Below are 13,022 nucleotides of genomic sequence, written 5' to 3'. Positions count from 1 at the left end.
CACTGTCAGAGAGCTACTATGTCCAAGTTTGTGTATGCTCAAAGAAGTTAAAACTCATTTTAAATTGTTAATGGAAAAAAAAAACGAATGTTTACTGGTGAAAAGGCTAAAAAAGAAGCCATTGAACATTTTTTTTTCCAGGAGACTCATAGTTCTACTGCTGAGTTTCAGGGAAAGGGCTCAAATCTGCCCAGTCTCCCTCAGTTTGGCCACCAGGTCTTCCGTGGTCTCCAGCCTGACACCAGCTGTGCATTGGGTGGGTCCTCCAAGCTATCCACAGAGAGCTTAGCAGTCAGGCCCATGTACCAGGTGTACCTGGTGGTGGTTAATATTCTATATCCATAGCGGAGTTCCTGAGTTAACCTAAGGAGTTTTAAGAAGTCAGCATATCCAATCTCTCCCCCATTCTAAAAGCAGATTCTTTTTTTTTTTTGGCTTCACCATGGCTGCACACAGGAATCAGAAAATGGAACCTCCAAGAATGGACATGCTACCTAATGCCACAACATGGCAGCTTAAGCCCATCTGAGTCAGCCCATCAGCAACATAACACATTTATGAAACTATAGAAAAGGAAGTAAGGTTCAATTATTATTGCTTTGATAGAGTTCTGACAAATAAAGTGAAAGGAACTGAGTCAGAAGCAAAACATTTATAGAAAAAGAAGTAGGGCTCCTTCTTTCCCACTGGGAGACTTTTTCCTCCTGTGGCTCTTTTCTGATCAAATAATGTAGGATTTTGTGTTTCCTTAAATAATCTAGACACTTCATACCATGGCTGATGAATTCTACACACGGACTGCCTAAAAATGTGATGTCCCTGCTTGAAACCTTTCATCACTTCCAACACCTTTCAGGAGAAAACCCAACTCTCTAACATAGCAAAAAAGAAAAAGAAAAAGAAGAAGAAAGAAAAGAAAAGAAAAGAAAAAAGTAAAGAAAGGAAGAGAAAAAGCTCTTAAGATAGGACTCCTACTTAACTGCCCAAACTCAGATTTCTGTACTCTGAGGCCCGTCCTACACATTCCAGACTTCTTATAGCCCCCAAAGATGAGAAGTAATTTTACACAGCCATTCTTATGCTCACTTGGCTGTGTTGAAAACTTCCCTTCCCAACTCCAACCCTTCTGCACAGGACCATCTCTCCGTTCAGCTTTTCAAGAACCAGCTCACACATAACTTTTCTTTCAAGACACTCATCTATGGAGACAACCCTTCTTGCTTGTAGAACTGACCACTTCCTCTTTGGTGTTTCCACTAGTGTCTGTGTAACATTCCATAATAGTAGATCCAAAATGTGCTACATTTAAATCAAGGTATATCAAAGTCAAAGCTACTGACATTCTAGACTGGATAATTCTTTGTGTCCTATGGTTTAAACAGCATCCTGGCTTCTGACCACGACATGCCAGGAGTACTCCCCTCAAATAATGACACCCAAAAACATCTCCAGACACTGCCAAATGTCCCCAGGGAGGCAAAACCACTCCAGTTGAGTTAGATGTACATTTTGTTCTCCCCTAATAAATTTGTAAGCTTCATAAGGTCAAAAATACTGCATTCACCTTTGTATTCAGGATCTAGTGGAATGCCAGATCCACTACAGATTCACAAGAAATGTTTGTTAAATGAAGGATCATCTTTTTACAAAAGGGATAGATAATACCATACTATCAAAATGTAGAAAAGCAGCTGTGTCAACATCTAGTCCCGATCAAGAAAATGCTTTTACATTTTAAACATTATATCACTAATGAAATTAACATTTTCTATTTCAATGAAACATCAAGTATATTAAAATCCTCAAATCAACCTACCTATCATTATAAATTATTTTCATTTATTTTCATATGGTTTTAATACAAAGAAAATGATATTTGGGTATACAAGTTGATTTGAAATTACATCTGTGTAGATAAAACTCTTGGATTAAAAATTGCTTGAGTTTAGTCAATTAATTTATTCAGACTTTTTAACTTTCATACTTTTATGTTCTCTAAATAGCTTTAATAATTGCTTCACTTTTTAAGAAAATGTTCAGCTAGTGCTTTTTATACCCTATAAGTAGTTTTTTCACTTTTTAAAATGTTTGTAAACTAGAAAGCATTTAACTTAAATAATACAGTCCATCATTAAGTCTTCTTTTCACTCCATTAACATTAATGGCACACATTTCCATGACAGAATTAATAAAGCAAAAAATTTTAGAAACCAGAAATACGTTACTTTAATTTTAAATACTTATTCAAAATAAGTTTTCAAATAGAAATGCTATGCCAGAATTCAAATACATGAGCGCAAATACACATAATATATACACTTGTTTTTTAAATGTATATATTTTATGGATAATTATTTAAAATCTCTAAAACAGTAGCATTTTTTTAAGTTTAAGTGCAATTATTTTGACTTCTTATATTCAAATTATGATAAATTACATTTTAAATAGAAAGCAAGCCACAATTTCTTTCCAATTACTTAATATATCATATCTAAAGAAAGATGGTTTTATTTGAAAGTACAATTAATGTACTATACAAAAGATTTATATTTAGTGGCTTAGTGATTGTGTGTTCAACAGAGGAATAGTATAATTATATGAACTCTTGCTGTTTATTAGCTAAGCATATTTAAGCAAATGTCACACTTAAAATTCTAACATATGACAAAAAGTGGTCTTTCTTACTCTAATGATGCAGTTTCGTCATAAATGACTATACTGTTCTTGAAAGTTTAAAGTTAACCTCATTTTATAAAGAATCCTAACTTTACAAACTAGTAAAGCTGTTGATGTTTTCATTCAGTCACAACATTTTAACCAAACTAAAAATATCTTTTGTATTTAGCATCTGGATTTTTCACATATATAGCAATTTAGAAATAACAAAACTGTTGTATTAATCTAACTTTAACTTTGCTGTCCTTAAGATTTAGTAGCTTTGCCCGCTCTCAAAACTTTGGCTCTATAATATTTTCTAAATGTTCTTGTCACTTAAAATAAGTCATAAAAATTCATGTACATAATTTTGTTTTTTTATGTTTCTTTATGTGCTAGGATATCATATTGTGAGTTCTAGAAGAGCAATGCTTTATTAAAACCAGCAGTCAGTAAACGATGGCCTGCAGGTTGAATTCTACTCATCATCTATTTTTGTAGAGACCATGAACAAAACAAAAGCAGTCTTCACATTTTTTTTTAATGTTAAAAAAAGTCAAAAAAGGAATAACATATTTCATGAAAATGGAAAATTATATGAAATTCATATTTCAAGGTGAATAAATGAAATCTTATTGGAACATGGTTATCCTTATTAATGTATATATTTTCTATGGCTGCTTTTGAGCTAAAATGGCAGAGTTGAGTAGTTGTGACAGAGACCTGCACAGACTAAAATACTATGTGTCCTTTTCACTAAAGTTTGCCAACCCTGCTTTAAACAATTAGTATATGATTCTATGCACTCACAACACAGAAATCTGGGGGACAGGTCACAATATATTCCCAAGGAGATTTCTTTAACCTATGTTATTTTATTATTTTCTCAATATATTTTTCTGTAAGGTTTGCGAAAGACCATTGGTCATTAGCAATGCAATACCATGGTGTTCATTGAATATTTGAAAACGTATTATTTAACTGGTTGAATTGATCATTTACTTTTTTGAGGTGTACCTTTCTTTGCCATGTCACTGAAATCTTCAGAGCTTGGAGTTCCTATAATTTTCCACCTGAAATCCACTTAGACATCTAATAACAATCAGCAAGGACTCTGAATCTGTAAAACTCAGGCTCGTGTTTACTTTATTATGTCTTGATAAAGCTGTTATGCCTGGCTTGAAGCTACACCATTTTGTAATGAACAAAAACACAGCAAACCAAATCAAGCTTAATTTATAGTCTTGACCCAGTTTACATTCCAGCTTAAATACAAGAAAGAGGGAAAGAAGTACAAATTTAATAAATTAATCAAAAAATTGAATTCCTTGCAAGCAAACATTGCTAATAGGTATTTAAATAATACAAAAGATTATCATTCTCTGCTAAAGAACTTAATGCTTTCCAAGCTATTGAAAAAGCTACAAAAACATAAATCTACAGCAATTCACTGTTTGCTGCCATAACTAGATTATACAGTCTGAGCATCTGCTCATGGTTCAAAAGTTGCCTTTAATATTTCCTGGCAGAAAAACATGATTGTTTACTACCTCTGCATCATTATCATAGGCCTTCTTTAAAGAGAGGGGAAGCTTTAAATGTTTTGAAAGGAATGTAGAATTTACTGGGACATATAACATGATCATTATTATATTATATGACTTAACAATAAGAATGAACTCATTTTTATTCTGAGGATGCTTCTGAAAAATCTCTAAAATGAAAGCACATACAGCACATTTCTAGGATTTTATATTTACCTAAGTATTATAATAGTAAAGAAAAATCAAAAATCACGTTAAAAAATGTATGTATACCAAGGAGGAATTACTCAAATAATAGTTCTGATATGTGTCTTATAAGAGAAAGTGACTGAAAAATGAATAATAGACATTTTCTGTTAGGTATTAAAAGAAATACCATGCTTTTAGCTATGTTCAACTCCTTTTACTATCAAATTTATTTAAACCAATAGTGTAGAATTGTTTTTCTCTGGCCCTTAAAATGAATTCTAAAAAGCCAGTCTGAAGTGGCCAAACAAATAATGTCATATTCCTGAGAACCACAAAGATTGTCTCAAATATATGACTTAAAAAGTGAGTCTTCTCCTTAACCTCAGAAACAATTGATTTTACCAAACCAGGCAGTATTGGAACAGAAAGAGCCTGAAGACAATCTAAGAAATGGAGGTCACGTTTCCTCTAAGTCATGGATGACTTCTTCCAGGTTAGATAAGATTCCATGGCAGTTATAACAATATAAGGCTAATCATTAAAACAATTTTCATTTAAGGGAAAGTCAGACCATAGTTGTTTTCAATTACCATATTATCTTTGTAATTAGAGGTGATGCCACCCATATTCAGCCAACTTTTCTGGTATGATGGATTCCTGATAAAAAATCTCAATGTAAATTGCCTGCTTGCTCACATTAATGGATCACCTGTGGGCTGTAGCCTATGGGCAGCAGACGGTGGCTGGAAGTGGAGTCTGAAATATAATGGTGTGGCAAAACCTGCACAACTTTTGACCTCAAGCTCTAATTTCAGAATTGCAGAAGCTGCCAGAAGAGTCAGCCCTTTCTCTACATCTAATCAAAATAAGTGGGATGGGAACTAGAGTTCACAAAATAAAATTTTGTTTATACCTCTCTGTCCTCAAATATGGGGAATGTATTTCACTTCCTTTTGCTATATTACAATAATTCCCAAGCCAACCCTTCTCCATCACTGCAACCACACCAACCAGAAGGGCTTTACTGGACGTTTGTTTTGTATCATAAAAACATTACTCAATTAAAATGAGTTTTGGGTGCTAGCTAAAAAGGCAACATCTGCAGTCACTTCAAGGGGCTTCCGTGCTGGGCACTTACCCAAGTCCCTGCTTCCGGGGAGTCAGCTGTCCTCCATGAGCCTGGTTCTGCCGCATGTGACTGAGTGCTCGAGTGCCTGGCCTTACCAAACTTTTTCAGAGAAGAGTCAACCCTTCAAATGAGAGAAGAGTTGCTCATTATAAGGAGCCTTTAAAAAGACAGAGAGGGGGTGGGAAATGATTTTAGACAAGCAAATGTTTCCACAGGTCCCAGAAGATTTTGTAAGACTAATCATCACCAACATGAAACTTGAGCTCATCTTTTTTTATAGACCTTTGTGTCCTTCCAACGACATCTCTTTCAATTTTTATTTTATTCCCTTACTTCTTTTCTCTGACCTGCTTTTGATCTTCTATTTTATACTGTACAGAAGTCTTGAGTGGTATGTGTAAGCGAACCACTGTTAGCCTGCTGAGGGAAAGCCTGCTGGTCTAGAAAAAAAATCATAAGTAAGAAACAAGGCTTGAGATTGGATTGGGAGTTAATCTGCACGGTTATCAATGTCCTGTTATGCTTCATGAAAGATGCCTGGTCCTTTCAATACTACATTTCATGTAGCGATGAAAATGGGATATGGAATACCATCGTGAAAACTGACTTGATTGGGATAATAATGACTAAGAGGCTGTTAATGCAAAAAAATCCAAACGGGCCCAATTGTGAAGAATGAGCTAGACACTGAAGCTGTTTCATAATCTCTGCTTTCATTTAGGGGCGTCCAAACAACTCTCATGCTACCAGCCTTTGGAGCCCTGGACCTGGCGTGGACATCATCTAAGCATTCTACCCCAATAGCTATTATGACTTCTTAGTGGGAAAGAAAGTAAGAATCTGGCAATTGGGCATCACAGGGAAAGCTTTTCAAGATATGACCACAGGAAAGCTTTGCTTTATGCACTTATAGTCTTTACAGATGACTGTGTGAAAGGTTGCAGCCCATTGTGTGGATTGATAGTACTCTATCATCTGTTTAATAATAATGGCCACCCTGAAAAAGTATATTGCTTTAACAGTCATACTACTGGCATATACCTTTATAAAATTTTATTTTTTTCGATTGGCTCAGGATTCTTTAGCATTTACGTTCTCAATTGCTTCTGTGACAGAGGCAAGTTGCCTGTAGTGACTGTGAAATGAGATTAAAATCTAAGAGTTCAGTCTTTTAAGACTTCTAGCCAACCCCCTGAACCAAACTATTTTCCTAAATAGCAGGTGAATTTAACGTTAATGCAACTGCTTAAAAAAAATAATAGCCAAAGGCTATGACGTTACTTTCTATCTCCTGTTTAGTGTTGAGAGTTGGTGCTTTCTACACCCAACAAATCCAAGTTCATGTTTTTCTGGGAAGCGTAGGCTCCATAAACAAACATTCCTATAATATTATTCTACTCATGAATAAATAAGAGATACATGAATTTATTGATAGTTCAAATACCATTAATACCAATTTTCTTGTATTTTTTTGGTTAAGAACTCGGATTAAAAACATAGAAGCAGTCCTAGAAAACCTCTTTTAGGTCTTCCTAATTATGTTGATAGGAACTGCAGCTTTTCCTAATTCTCCAGAGGCTGTTTTACTCTAATGTGAAGCTTTCAGACTACCTGTTTTCCCGTGATATTTCAGGTTTTACTTTGAATACCTGTCTGCCAAGTCCTCTACCATTTTAAAAGTTAAAATTACAATGCAACAGATTCAAGTAGCAATTAATAAATTCTGTCATTTATAGAAAAAAATCAGTAGCTTCCATCCTATGAGAAAAGGAACATTTCATAAATATTGAATACCACTCCCCACATACTCTACAAGTTGGTCAGCTAAGAAGATAGTAATTCCATTAGAGGCTTTCAGTGAGGGAAAGATAAAATAGTTGAGATAAAGTAACTGACATTATTTGTTACTATTTTACTTTTAAAACGTAGTAAACTGCAAGGCCATACATTCCACAAACTTCCAAGAGAAAATTTTGCCAGTTATCTGAAAACTCTAAGGCCCTTATTAGGGAATTTCTTGTTTTACAGACTATATGGCTTGCCTAATATTTGATTAGTTGTACATGCAGCTTATGCTTGTATCAGGGAATGATTTTAATTATATCAAGTATTCATCAGTAGCTGGTAGCACCAGAAGTGGAAATCTGAGCAGCCTATCCTGTCCAGGAAAGGTCTTCCTTGATGTTTCATAACCAGAGGATAGGTGACCAGCGTACTCTAGTTCCTAACAGAGGCAGAATTGAGACTAGGAAGATGCCCTAATAGCCATATCCTCAGACTAGATGGCTCAGTCCCAACTTCCCTTAAAAATCATATGCCTAAACCCTCAATGACTGGATGGCTCCAGCTAGAAAATGAAAGTAAAATGCCCTCCTTGTCAGTTGGGGCTATTATAAAGCATAGTTAGTAAGTCAGTACTTTAGGATCGTGCTTACAGTAGAGTTACTTTCTCTCTACCAGTCAATATAAGTATCTTTTCAATATGAAATATGAAAGTGAGATTTTGTCTTTTTATTATTAGCATCAATCCTAGAATGATGAGATTGGCATTTGCCAGCAGTGTGTAAAATGGGTAAGGGGTAAAGGTGGATTTCCGCTGTAGACTCACAAAGTTAGTTCTCAATAATGGAACTGCCCCGAAGGCTGTCCTTGCCCGCTTCACCTAACTATGCACACTTACTTTCTGGACGATTCCATTTCATCCAATTTTATAGCACTTACTTTCTAACAGAACACATAATTTACTTATTTATTTATCTTCTCCCTAATTTCTAGCCAACCCCATGGGTCTTCCTTGTTCCCTAAGGCTTCCCTAGTACCTAGAAGAATTCCTGGCATACAAGAGGCACTCAGTAGTATATTTTGAATAAATGAATGAAAGAAAAAAGTGAGGAATTATAGAAAATGCATATAACTCTTCCTTACAATTTCAAAGAGAGAAAATGTTTCTCTCAAAGTTAAAGGAGATGGTAAATAAGACCAGTTTTAACAAGGTTTTCTATTAAAACAAAACTTTACCTTCACACTAAAGAATTGTATTATAAAATAAATATCAGAATGTGGTATCTCTAAGCCCCTATGCTTGATGAACTCAGTACCATCCAAATGTTTAGCCTGACTTACAGAATCCCTTTTTGTTTTAAAATGGACCTGAACTCAATGATACAAAGGAGCTCACAAGACACATATGGGTTGATTTTTTATTTTAATTGATATAATCAATTAATCCAGCAACCAGAAAATAATTTTTGACATTATAGATCCTCTCATACTAATTTACTTACTTTTCATTTTCAACTGTTATATGGGCATCTTGTAGATGCATGCTAGTGGGTTTCTTCCTGCAGAGCTGAATTGTAGGAGAGCTACAGGTTTTATAGGTACTTACAAAAAGCCCATGCATTCTCTTATACACAAACAAATTGGTTATAGGTCCTAATGGGATTTCAGGCCACACAGCATTGTAGACAAGTTATAAAAACAGATTCAGCCACACTTGAAAGATGCCCAAACAAGCTTTACACATAAGTGCAATCGATTTCCCAACTCAACAAGTAATTTAACCAAATATTTCTAATCCTAAGAGTCTAAAAGCTGAGTAAATTAGCTTTATTTCTTGATCAACATAAACTGATAGTTGATACGTTAGCAAACATCTATAAAGTAAAAGTTTTATTGTGTTGTAGGTATTATTGTACCACAAAATGGGAAAATGTTATTAAAGGATGTTGGATTTATTACCTTAAGACAATCAGTAGAAATACTGATATGTTGTTGTTCATATATCACATGATATTTAAACCTTTGTTTGTTTTTTCGGTATTTTTAGAGATTCCTCTTACACACAAGATTTACTGACCTATTCTGGATGCTATCTATGGAGAATTTGTGGTGATTACAGAATTTATAGTACTATAATTTCTTGGTAGTTATTTATTTACAGATGATCAATTCCAGGAACCAGCTTTACTAGGTATCTGATATTGAATAACTTTAAGAAAGCTTTTAAATCATCCCTAGGTTTATAAGGCATTTCCTTGTTTCTTGGATTACTTAAGCACACTCATTTCTGGAAATACCTAATCAAAACATTAAATTTAAAATAATTGCAAATTAGAGTGCTGATGGCCATAAAAGTGCAATTACTGCATCAGTTCACCAATACAGTTCTATTTGCCAATAAAAGCACTGAAATTGTGGTTTGTATTTCCAGCAAATCTTTGTTGAAAGCCACAAACTGAATAATGGTAGGAAAAATTGTTCTAATCATATCTCCATTGTCAGAATAAGGCAGCCCATTCCTTTTCAAACCAAAGATTCTAAGAAATGTTTAAGCCAGAAACACAAGCTACTGCAATAGTTTCAGTACACATTCTAGAGTGAACTCTTATTTTCATTCACCTATTTTCTAGAACAGGAAATGAATTTCAAGGACTAGCAAGGAGGGGATAGTGTAAATAAGTTATAGGAGCCACCAGTAGATGGGCATATGGGCCCATCAGGTGAGTAGCTGGAACCACATTCAACTAGAGAGCACAGAGCTTGCCTAAAGGCAACAGTGGTTACACTCTTTCAAGAGATTATTGCCATGCAGGAATACATTACCCAACATTGCCAGAAATTCCAGTTTTTCAAGAAAAGAGCAGATCAAGGTTTTTATTTACAACCACCCAAATTGTCTATGTTGTCTCAATTTTTTAATCATCTTCACATATTTGAACTAGATTAAACCTTTGAGCTACCAGTTTGTACCTTGTCTAGAAATCTGGGATGTCAATGGCATTTTCTTAATAGAAAAATAAATGGGGTAGTTTACTGCTAAAATCTCGTTCTTTTGGACCATACTGCCCAATTAGCCAGTAGTGGCATTTTCCTGAGTCACAGAGTGAATGCCCTAAGCCCACTATACATTCATTATATTGAATATCCATGAGGCCCAATATCATGATTTCATCTATTTATTTTTATTAAATAAAAACTACCACATTGTAAAGGGGGACAATGGTAAGTCCAAATGAACTATCTTCATAATAATTTTATTTCAAAGTAGATTGCTCATAACATCATAGTTATAGTTTCTGACACATTTAGAAAGATATTCAGTGGCATTATCTTATCAAAACAAGGATAAGAGATGAAGAACAAAATTAATATTTTCTGGTTTTTTAAACTTATGGGTTTGACCTTCAAAAACTTATCAGTTATGGATGAAAATGCAACATATATGGAAAAGTATTCATTCCCATAACTTTTCTACATAAATGGAACAATATAAATCAATTTTTTTCCAACATCATTTTTAAAAAATGTTTCTACCTTCTAACTCTTCTCCATATAGCCAACATTAAATACAGTACCAAGAGTATATATAGAGAAGATAGAGATGGAGATTAGAGATAAAGACAGAGATAGAGAGATGGAGATTAGAGATAGAGATAGAGATAGAGATAGAGACAGAGACAGAGATAGAGATGATTGAGGTAGCTGTAGAGGTAGAGAGATGTATTCTATTGGTTCTGCTTCTTTGGAGAAACCTGACTAATAAAAACAGCAAGCTAATTTTATACATGTTGCTGCTAAACTTCATTTCCCCTGTCTTATAACTCTACAGACTTTTTTCTTTTAGCTTTTGTCTGTACCCTAAATGAAGGAGTTTAGATTTATTCACAATAAACTTTATCTTATTAGAGTCAATTCATCATTCTTGGCTGAATGATTCTTTTGAGGACTTTATTCTGGCCTCCCATAAATTCACTGCCTTCCCAGCTTTATCTCAAATCCAGAGTATAGAATCATACTTACTTCATTAAGGTTAGTTTCTTAAGTCATATCACTGTAGGAGCTAGTTGACTTTCTAAGGAAATGGTCTACACCAGTCAGAGCCAGAGTTTTGGTTTTTCTCAAGAGTAAAAATCTACCTTAATAGCCCTTTTGAATCACACTTGACAAGTGATAATGCTCAAGTTGAATGACACAGTTTATTAGTTTATTAAATTCTCAGAAGAAACCAAACCCTTTGAATGAATAATCCCAAATCAATATTGAATTGAGCCCATGTACCCCAACGGGATTTAGACCATCTGCTCATTCTGATGGACAAAGACTTTCTTTTATATAGTCTCAGTTTTGAAAAGGTAGAATCCAATTTACTTCCAGCTCCCATCTTTTCATCCCACAGTTAAATACTTTGTCTATGTAAATCAAACTTTTGCAACCACTTTGTGTTATTTGAAACCCAATGTATTTCAAAGTAAATTGGTCTCCCCACAATGAACATAGACAGGTATATTAGTGACATTTAAAGAGTATTTTGTGAACAGACACAATTCTTTCTTAGTATCAGGTGTCCTTTAAAAATTATTTCTTGAAACATTTGTTAACCTTTATATAAATAATTATTAGGTCAAATAATTTCTTCCATTTTCCCAGTAAATATTTTGGAAGGTATTGAAATGCAACAAATATAGTGGTTACCTTTCCCACCCCCTCTAGCATGCATAGCAAGACTTTCATGAACAAGGAATCCATTCAGGATGTAGATTCCTGGGCCAATTTCCACTCAGCAGGTTTCCTATGCACTTGTAGGTGCTGAACAGCAACTCTTGTGTTTCTCCAAAAGAATTCTTAATAGAGAGGGTATTAAACTCTAAGTGGCTTTCTGATTTCACCATTTCTGAAGTCCAGTGTTACACTGCTGAAAGGTCACTTCATTTATATTATCAGGAGCCTTACAGCCTTTAGAAACTGAGTGATATAATGACATTTTTCTATGTGTGTGGATAAAACATTGAAATAGCTAGCAATCTGATGTATTAAAATCACATGCACATTTGTTAGCATCTCTTCATTTTTTTTAAATAAAAATGCTTTGTTTTCCAATGTTCTGAATTTCAAGTTTAAATGAAGAATGTGAGAGGAAAATTATTGTATTTTAATAACCTGTATAGTAATGGGAGACAAAACTAAAGAAATGAATGTATTTGCCCATACTGATTCTCAGCTCCACTCTAAGCAAATATTTACCTATTATTTGAATATAGAAAGTAAAATGTCCTAAAGGTGGGAGTCCGCCTACCAATGTCCAATCTATTCGCCAAAAGTTAGACTGCAGCAATGGAGCCACACACTCAGGCTCAGTCAGATCAATATAGTCAAGATGATGGAGGAAACATAGCTCACCCTGAATGGGGGACTCTGCAATTATCAAACATGAAATTAAACAGGAGAGAAAACATTAAAATTATTGTTTTGTGAATATAATCAGCAGTCATCTGGAAAATGAGTTTTATGAAGATATAACGAGTTCCCAAAGAACAACTTGCTCAAAGTCCAATTCATGATTCTAGGCTTGTGTGAGCCGTGTGTACTAACATCTTGGAAGTGAGTTCTCGTGCTAAGCACTATCCGGCATGTCCTGTGTTCTCTGAAGCAGGGGACTGCTGAATTTCCACATTTGAACCACATGATCATGGAGGCTTGGTTGTGAATATTTACTTGACTTGAAC

At 34.5% G+C, this 13,022-nt stretch overlaps 1 protein-coding gene across 1 annotated transcript in view; it reads right to left on the bottom strand.

Annotated features, from left to right (window-relative positions):
* Positions 1-5,668, bottom strand: part of ZPLD1 (zona pellucida like domain containing 1) — a 74,845-nt gene extending 69,177 nt beyond the window's left edge. The window contains exon 1 of the mRNA XM_036930803.2: positions 5,527-5,668. The gene's annotated coding sequence lies outside the window, so the exon portion shown is untranslated. The remainder of the gene's footprint in view (positions 1-5,526) is intronic.
* Positions 5,669-13,022: the final 7,354 nt, after the last annotated feature.

Source organism: Manis pentadactyla, chromosome 1, assembly GCF_030020395.1.
Source record: "Manis pentadactyla isolate mManPen7 chromosome 1, mManPen7.hap1, whole genome shotgun sequence".
In the NCBI taxonomy this organism is placed as follows: Eukaryota; Metazoa; Chordata; class Mammalia; order Pholidota; family Manidae; genus Manis; species Manis pentadactyla.
Note: the sequence above shows the minus strand (reverse complement) of the source record. Positions and strands in the feature narration are given on the sequence as shown.